Below are 10,238 nucleotides of genomic sequence, written 5' to 3' on the forward strand. Positions count from 1 at the left end.
CGCGGGCTCGGCCCGGGTCAGAGCACGGGAGGGCCGCGGATGGGCTCTCCAGGCCGGCGGCGCGGCGAAGGCGGCAGCGACACGTGTCGGCTCCGGATTGGTCGGTGGGCGGCGGTGGACGCGTCCGGCTCCGCCCGGACGTGTCCGGCGGCGGAGAGGGAGCGGGTCTCGGGTTTGATCTGCGGGATTTTTCGGGGGTCTCACATATTTATAGGTAGAGGGAGCTAGGAGAGTCGAAATGAGGTGCGGTTTTCGCCCACACGATCGTGATCGAACCACCTACAGCATGGAAAAGAGTTGGAGGGGTTTTGGGCTGGTTTTTAGGGTGGTTTTGCTGCAACACACAAATGGACTTTGCGGATGCCCGGTTAACCGTTGGAGTACCAAACGACCTCCGAATGGAACGAAACTTGACCGGTGGTCTCCGGGTGGTATACTAGGGCCACTTGACAAGCCTCGGTCCATTCCGAGAATGTTTGACACCCGCTCACGAAAGAAAACAAGAGGGGTGCACCGGAGGAGATAGGAGCGCCGGATTGCAAAACGGACAACGGGGAAAATGCTCGGATGCATGAGACGAACACGTATGCAAATGCAATGCACATGATGACATGATATGAAATGCATGACAAGAACAAAATGCCAAACGAAAGACAAAACCCGACCACGGAGGGAATATCATATCACAGAGCCGAAAATGGCAAGAGTCGGAGTTACAAATATGGAAAGTTACATCCGGGGTGTTACAGGCACCCTCTCCGGCTCTTCCAAGGGGAAAGAGCCCATCTGCTCTTCCAAGGAGAAAGTGCCCGTCTCCGACATCAGGGAGGGCACCCTACAGCCGTGCTCTTCCAAGGGGAAGGAGCCCATCTGCGACAACATGGAGCGCATCTAGGGTCTGTGCTCTTGTTGGGGAACGTAGCAGAAATTCAAAATTTTCTACGCATCACCAAGATCAATCTATGGAGTTTACTAGCAACGAGAGGGAAGGAGTGCATCTACATACCCTTGTAGATCGCGAGCGGAAGCATTCAAGAGAACGGGTTTGATGGAGTCGTACTCGTCGTGATCCAAATCACCGATGATCCTAGCGCCGAACGGACGGCACCTCCGCGTTCAACACACGTACGGAGCAGCGACGTCTCCTCCTTCTTGATCCAGCAAGGGGGGAGGAGAGGTTGATGGAGATCCAGCAGCACGACGGCGTGGTGGTGGAAGTAGCGGGATTCCAACAGGGCTTCGCCAAGCGCTGCGGGAGGAGGGAGATATGTCACATGATCATCTTCGGGGCACCATGATCATCTTCGTCACCGGCATGACACCATGATCTCCATCATCATGATCTCCATCATTGTTTCTTCATGAAGTTGTCACGCCAACGATTACTTCTACTTCACATCTTCTGGCCATATCACATCACATAGCACATGCTGCAAAAACAAGTTAGACGTCCTCTAATTTTTGTTGCAAGTTTTTACGTGGCTTTATAGGTTTCTAGCAAGAACGTTTCTTACCTATGTAAAACCACAACATGATATGCCAATTTCTATTTACCCTTCATAAGGACCCTTTTCATCGAATCCGTTCCGACTAAAGTGGGAGAGACAGACACCCGCTAGCCACCTTATGCAACTAGTGCATGTCAGTCGGTGGAACCTGTCTCACGTAAGCGTACGTGTAAGGTCGGTCCGGGCCGCTTCATCCCACAATGCCGCCGAAACAAGATAAGACTAGTAGCGGCAAGAAGAATTGGCAACATCTATGCCCACAACTGCTTTGTGTTCTACTCGTGCATAGAAACTACGCATAGACCTAGCTCATGATGCCACTGTTGGGGAACGTAGCAGAAATTCAAAATTTTCTACGCATCACCAAGATCAATCTATGGAGTTTACTAGCAACGAGAGGGAAGGAGTGCATCTACATACCCTTGTAGATCGCGAGCGGAAGCGTTCAAGAGAAAGGGGTTGATGGAGTCGTACTCGTCGTGATCCAAATCACCGATGATCCTAGCGCCGAACGGACGGCACATCCGCGTTCAACACACGTACGGAGCAGCGAAGTCTCCTCCTTCTTGATCCAGCAAGGGGGGAGGAGAGGTTGATGGAGATCCAGCAGCACGACGGCGTGGTGGTGGAAGTAGCGGGATTCCAACAGGGCTTCGCCAAGCGCTGCGGGAGGAGGGAGATGTGTCACGGGAGGGAGAGGGAGGCGCCAGGGCTTAGGTATTGCTGCCCTCCCTCCCCCCACTATATATAGGGCCAAGGGAGAGGGGGGCGCAGCCTTGGCCCTTCCTCCAAGGAAGGGTGCGGCCAGGGAGGAGTCCATCCTCCCCAAGGCACCTCGGAGGTGCCTTCCCCCTTTAGGACTCTCCCTTTTCCTTATCTCTTGGCGCATGGGCCTCTTGGGGCTGGTGCCCTTGGCCCATATAGGCCAAGGCGCACACCCCTACAGCCCATGTGGCCCCCCGGGGCTGGTGGACCCCCGGACCCCTTTCGGCACTCCCGGTACAATACCGATAAAGTGCGAAACTTTTCCGGCGACCAAAATAAGACTTCCCATATATAAACCTTTACCTCCGGACCATTCCGGAACTCCTCGTGACGTCCGGGATCTCATCCGGGACTCCGAACAACTTTCGGGTTACCGCATACTAATATCTCTATAACCCTAGCGTCACCGAACCTTAAGTGTGTAGACCCTACGGGTTCGGGAGACATGCAGACATGACCGAGACGACTCTCCGGTCAATAACCAACAGCGGGATCTGGATACCCATGTTGGCTCCCACATGCTCCTCGATGATCTCATCGGATGAACCACGATGTCGAGGATTCAATCAATCCCGTATACAATTCCCTTTGTCTATCGGTATGTTACTTGCCCGAGATTCGATCGTCGGTATCCCGATACCTTGTTCAATCTCGTTACCGGCAAGTCTCTTTACTCGTTCCGTAACACATCATCCCGTGATCAACTCCTTGGTCACATTGTGCACATTATGATGATGTCCTACCGAGTGGGCCCAGAGATACCTCTCCGTTTACACGGAGTGACAAATCCCAGTCTCGATTCGTGCCAACCCAACAGACACTTTCGGAGATACCTGTAGTGCACCTTTATAGCCACCCAGTAACGTTGTGACGTTTGGTACACCCAAAGCATTCCTACGGTATCCGGGAGTTGCACAATCTCATGGTCTAAGGAAATGATACTTGACATTAGAAAAGCTCTTAGCAAACGAACTACACGATCTTGTGCTAGGCTTAGGATTGGGTCTTGTCCATCACATCATTCTCCTAATGAAGTGATCCCGTTATCAACGACATCCAATGTCCATGGTCAGGAAACCGTAACCATCCATTGATCAACGAGCTAGTCAACTAGAGGCTTACTAGGGACATGGTGTTGTCTATGTATCCACACATGTATCTGAGTTTCCGATCAATACAATTTTAGCATGGATAATAAACGATTATCATGAACAAGGAAATATAATAATAACCAATTTATCATTGCCTCTAGGGCATATTTCCAACAGTCTCCCACTTGCACTAGAGTCAATAATCTAGTTCACATCACCATGTGATTAACACTCACAGGTCACATCACCATGTGACCAACATCCAAAGAGTTTACTAGAGTCAACAATCTAGTTCACATCACCATGTGATTAACACTGAATGAGTTCTGGTTTGATCATGTTATGCTTGTGAGAGAGGTTATTAGTCAACGTGTCTGAACCTTTCAGATCCGTGTGTGCTTTACGAATATCTATGTCATCTTGTGGATGCTACCACGCGCTATTTGGAGCCATTTCAAATAATTGCTCTACTATACGAATCCGGTTTACTACTCAGAGTCATCCGGATTAGTGTCAAAGTTCGCATCGACGTAACCCTTTACGACGAACTCCCTTTCACCTCCATAATCGAGAAAATTCCTTAGTCCACTAGATACTAAGGATAAGTTTGACCGCTGTCATGTGATCCATTCCCGGATCACTATTGTACCCTTTGACCAACTCATGGCAAGGCACACTTCATGTGTGGTACACAGCATAGCATACTGTAGAGCCTACGTCTAAAGCATAGGGGACGACCTTCGTCCTTTCTCTCTCTTCTGCTGTGGTCAGGTCTTGAGTCTTACTCAATACTCACACCTTGTAACACAGCCAAGAACTCCTTCTTTGCTGATCTATTTTGAACTCTTTCAAAATCATGTCAAGGTGTGCGTTCTTTGAAAGTATCATCAGGCGTCTTGATCTATCTCTATAGATCTTGATGCCCAATATGTAAGCAGCTTTATCCAGGTCTTCCTTTGAAAAACTCCTTTCAAACAACCCTTTATGCTTTCCAGAAATCTTACAACATTTCGGATCAACAATATGTCACTCACATATACTTATCAGAAATGTTGTAGCGCTCCCACTCACTTTATTGTAAATACAAGTTTCTAACAAACTTTGTATAAACCCAAAAACTTTGATCACTCCATCAAAGCGTATATTCTGACTCCGAGATGCTTGCTCTAATCCATGGAAGGATCGCTGGAGCTAGCATACCTTTTAGCATCCTTAGGATCGACAAAACCTTTCTGATTGTATCACATACAACCTTTCCTTACGAAAACTGGTAAGGAAACTTGTTTTGACATCCATCTGCCAGATTTCATAAATGCAGCTAATGCTAACATGATTCCGACGGACTTAAGCATCGCTATGGATGAGAAAATCTCATCGTAGTCAACTCCTTAAACTTGTGGAAATACTCTTTGCCACAAGTCGAGCTTCATAGACGGTAACATTACCGTCCACGTCCGTCTTCTTCTCAAAGATCCATTTATCTCGGATTTCATGGCTTCTAACCATTTGTCGGAATATGGGCCCACCATCGGTTCTCCATAGCTCGTAGGTTCAGTATTGTCCAACAACATGATATCTCAGACAGGATCACGTACCACTCTGAAGTAGCACGCATCCTCGTCGTCCTACGAGGTTTGGTGGTGACTTGATCCGAAGTTTCATGATCACTATCATAAGCTTCCACTTCAATTGGTATAGGTGCCACAGGTACAACTTCTTGTGCCCTGCTACACACTAGTTGAAGTGACGGTTCAGTAACCTTATCAAGTCTCCACCGTCCTCCCACTCAATTCTTTCGAGAGAAACTTTTCCTCGAGAAAGGACTCGTTTCTAGAAGCAATTACTTTTGCTTCCAGATCTGAAATAGGAGGTATACCCAACTGTTTTGGGTATTCTTATGAAGATGTATTTATTCGCTTTGGGTTCGAGCTTATCAGCCTGAAACTTTTTCACATAAGCATCGCAGCCCCAAACTTTTAAGAAACGACAACTTAGGTTTCTCTAAATGGTGTCGTCTCAATGGAATTGCGTGGTGCCCCTTTTAAAGTGAATGCGGTTATCTCTAATGCCTAACCCATAAACGATAGTGGTAATTCGATAAGAGACATCATGGTATGCACCATATCCAATAGGGTGCAGTTATGATGTTCGGACACACCATCACACTATGGTGTTCCAGGCGGTATTAATTGTGAAACACTTTCCACAATGTCTTAGTTGTGTGCCAAACTCGTAACTCAGATACTTATCTCTATGATCATATCACAGACATTTTATCCTCTTGTCACGACGATCTTCAACTTCACTCTGAGATTACTTGAACCTTTCAATAATTCAGACTTGTGTTTCATCAAGTAAATACACTCAGCATCTACTCAAATCATCTGTGAAGTAAGAACATAACGATATCCACTGCATGCCTCAGCACTCATTGGACTGCATACATCAAAATGTATTACTTCCAATAAGTTGCTCTCTTGTTCCATCTTACTGAAAACGAGGCATTTCAGTCATCTTGCCCATGTGGTATGATTTGCATGTCTCAAGTGATTCAAAATCAAGTGAGTCCAAACGATCCATCTGCATGGAGTTTCTTCATGCATATATACCAATAGACATGATTCGCATGTCTCAATCTTTTCAAAAAATGAGTGAGTCCAAAGATCCATCTACATGGAGCTTCTTCATGCATTCTATACCAATATGACTCAAATGGCAGTGCCACAAGTATGTGGAGCTATCATCACTATTTTATATCTTTTGGCACGAACATGTGTATCACTACGATCGAGATTCATTTTAGGTGCAAGACCATTGAAGGTATTATTCAAATAAACAGAGTAACCATTATTCTCTTTAAATGAATAACCGTATTGCGATAAACATAATCCAATCATGCTCAACGCAAACACCAAATCTCGATGGTAGAGGGAGCATGCGATGCTTGATCACATCAACCTTGGAAACACTTCCAACACATATCGTCATCTCACCTTTAGCTAGTCTCCGTTCATTCCGCAGCTTTTATTTCGAGTTACTAACACTTAGCAACCGAACCGGTATCTAATACCCCGGTGCTGCTAGGAGTACTAGTAAAGTACACATTCATATAATGTATATCCAATATACTTCTGTCGACCTTGCCTGCCTTCTCATCTACCAAGTATCTAGGGTAGTTCCGCTTCAGTGACCGTTCCCCTCATTACAGAAGCACTTAGTCTCGGGTTTGGGTTCAACCTTGGGATTCTTCACTCGAGCAGCAAATGATTTGTTGTTTCATGAAGTATCCCTTTTGCCCTTGCCCTTCTAGAAACTAGTGGTTTTACTAACCATCAACAATTGATGCTCCTTCTTGATTTCTACTTTCGCGGTGTCAAACATCGCGAGTTGCTCAAGGATCATCATCTATCCTTGATATTTATAGTTCATCACGAAGCTCTAATAGCTTGGTGGTAGTGATTATGGAGAACCATCACTATCTCATCTGGAAGATTAACTCCCACTCGATTCAAGTGATTGTAGTACTCAGACAATCTGAGCACATGCTCAATGATTGAGCTTTTCTCCCTTAGTTTGCAGGCTTAAGAAACTTGTCGGAGGTCTCATACCTCTTGACGTGGGCACTAGTCCGAAATCCCAATTTCAGTCTTCGGAACATCTCATATGTTATGCGACGTTTCAAAAAACCGTCTTTGGTGCCACAATTCTAAACCGTTAGCATTACGCACTGAACTATCATGTAGTCATCAAAACGTGTATGTCAGATGTTTCGTAACATCTACAGACGACGCTGAGGTTCAGCACACCGAGCGGTGCATTAAGGACATAAGCCTTCTGTGCAGCAATGAGGACAATCCTCAGTTTATGGACCCAGTCCGCATAATTGCTACTACCAACTTTCAACTAAATTTTCTCTAGGAACATATCTTAAGCAGTAGAACTAAAGCGTATGACATAATTTGCAAAGACCTTTTGACTATGTTCATGATAATTAAGTTCATCTGATTAATGAACTCCCACTCGGATAGACATCCCTCTAGTCATCTAAGTGATACATGATCCGAGTCAAACTAGGTCGTGTCCAATCATCACGTGAGACGGACTAGTCATCATCGGTGAACATCTCCATGTTGATCGTATCTACTATACGACTCATGTTCGACCTTTCGGTCTCTTGTGTTCCGAGGCCATGTCTGTACATGCTAGGCTCGTCAAGTCAACCTAAGTGTTTCGCATGTGTTCCGAGGCCATGTCTGTACATGCTAGGCTCGTCAACACCCTTTGTATTCGAACGTTAGAATCTATCACACCCGATCATCACATGGTGCTTCGAAACAACGAACCTTCGCGACGGTGCACAGTTAGGGGGAACACGTCTGTTGAAATTTTAGTGAGGGATCATCTTATTTATGCTACCGTCGTTCTAAGCAAATAAGATGCATAACATGATAAACATCACATGCAATCAAATAGTGACATGATATGGCCAATATCATTTTGCTCCTTTGATCTCCATCTTCGGGGCACCATGATCATCTTCGTCACCGGCATGACACCATGATCTCCATCATCATGATCTCCAGCATTGTGTCTTCATGAAGTTGTCACGCCAACGATTACTTCTACTTCACATCTTCTGGCCATATCACATCACATAGCACATGCTGCAAAAACAAGTTAGACGTCCTCTAATTTTTGTTGCAAGTTTTTACGTGGCTTTATAGGTTTCTAGCAAGAACGTTTCTTACCTATGTAAAACCACAACATGATATGCCAATTTCTATTTACCCTTCATAAGGACCCTTTTCATCGAATCCGTTCCGACTAAAGTGGGAGAGACAGACACCCGCTAGCCACCTTATGCAACTAGTGCATGTCAGTCGGTGGAACCTGTCTCACGTAAGCGTACGTGTAAGGTCAGTCCGGGCCGCTTCATCCCACAATGCCGCCGAAACAAGATAAGACTAGTAGCGGCAAGAAGAATTGGCAACATCTATGCCCACAACTGCTTTGTGTTCTACTCGTGCATAGAAACTACGCATAGACCTAGCTCATGATGCCACTGTTGGGGAACGTAGCAGAAATTCAAAATTTTCTACGCATCACCAAGATCAATCTATGGAGTTTACTAGCAACGAGAGGGAAGGAGTGCATCTACATACCCTTGTAGATCGCGAGCGGAAGCGTTCAAGAGAACGGGGTTGATGGAGTCGTACTCGTCGTGATCCAAATCACCGATGATCCTAGCGCCGAACGGACGGCACATCCGCGTTCAACACACGTACGGAGCAGCGAAGTCTCCTCCTTCTTGATCCAGCAAGGGGGGAGGAGAGGTTGATGGAGATCCAGCAGCACGACGGCGTGGTGGTGGAAGTAGCGGGATTCCAACAGGGCTTCGCCAAGCGCTGCGGGAGGAGGGAGATGTGTCACGGGAGGGAGAGGGAGGCGCCAGGGCTTAGGTATTGCTGCCCTCCCTCCCCCCCACTATATATAGGGCCAAGGGAGAGGGGGGCGCAGCCTTGGCCCTTCCTCCAAGGAAGGGTGCGGCCAGGGAGGAGTCCATCCTCCCCAAGGCACCTCGGAGGTGCCTTCCCCCTTTAGGACTCTCCCTTTTCCTTATCTCTTGGCGCATGGGCCTCTTGGGGCTGGTGCCCTTGGCCCATATAGGCCAAGGCGCACACCCCTACAGCCCATGTGGCCCCCCGGGGCTGGTGGACCCCCTCGGTGGACCCCCGGACCCCTTTCGGCACTCCCGGTACAATACCGATAAAGTGCGAAACTTTTCCGGCGACCAAAATAAGACTTCCCATATATAAACCTTTACCTCCGGACCATTCTGGAACTCCTCGTGACGTCCGGGATCTCATCCGGGACTCCGAACAACTTTCGGGTTACCGCATACTAATATCTCTATAACCCAGCGTCACCGAACCTTAAGTGTGTAGACCCTACGGGTTCGGGACACATGCAGACATGACCGAGACGACTCTCCGGTCAATAACCAACATCGGGATCTGGATACCCATGTTGGCTCCCACATGCTCCTCGATGATCTCATCGGATGAACCACGATGTCGGGGATTCAATCCCGTATACAATTCCCTTTGTCTATCGGTATGGTACTTGCCCGAGATTCGATCATCGGTATCCCGATACCTTGTTCAATCTCGTTACCGGCAAGTCTCTTTACTCGTTCCGTAACACATCATCCCGTGATCAACTCCTTGGTCACATTGTGCACATCATGATGATGTCCTACCGAGTGGGCCCAGAGATACCTCTCCGTTTACACGGAGTGACAAATCCCAGTCTCGGTTCGTGCCAACCCAACAGACACTTTCGGAGATACCTGTAGTGCACCTTTATAGCCACCCAGTTACGTTGTGACGTTTGGTACACCCAAAGCATTCCTACGGTATCCGGGAGTTGCACAATCTCATGGTCTAAGGAAATGATACTTGACATTAGAAAAGCTCTTAGCAAACGAACTACACGATCTTGTGCTAAGCTTAGGATTGGGTCTTGTCCATCACATCATTCTCCTAATGAAGTGATCCCGTTATCAACGACATCCAATGTCCATGGTCAGGAAACCGTAACCATCCATTGATCAACGAGCTAGTCAACTAGAGGCTTACTAGGGACATGGTGTTGTCTATGTATCCACACATGTATCTAAGTTTCCTATCAATACAATTTTAGCATGGATAATAAACGATTAGCGTGAACAAGGAAATATAATAATAACCAATTTATCATTGCCTCTAGGGCATATTTCCAACAGCTCTTCCCAAGGGAATGAGCCCATCTGTGGCAAGTGAGGATACCCATGATTTGTTTATTTCAGTTGTTCACAATGTGATGCTCTATATGT

Source organism: Triticum aestivum, chromosome 3D, assembly GCF_018294505.1.
Source record: "Triticum aestivum cultivar Chinese Spring chromosome 3D, IWGSC CS RefSeq v2.1, whole genome shotgun sequence".
Classification (NCBI taxonomy): Eukaryota; Viridiplantae; Streptophyta; class Magnoliopsida; order Poales; family Poaceae; genus Triticum; species Triticum aestivum.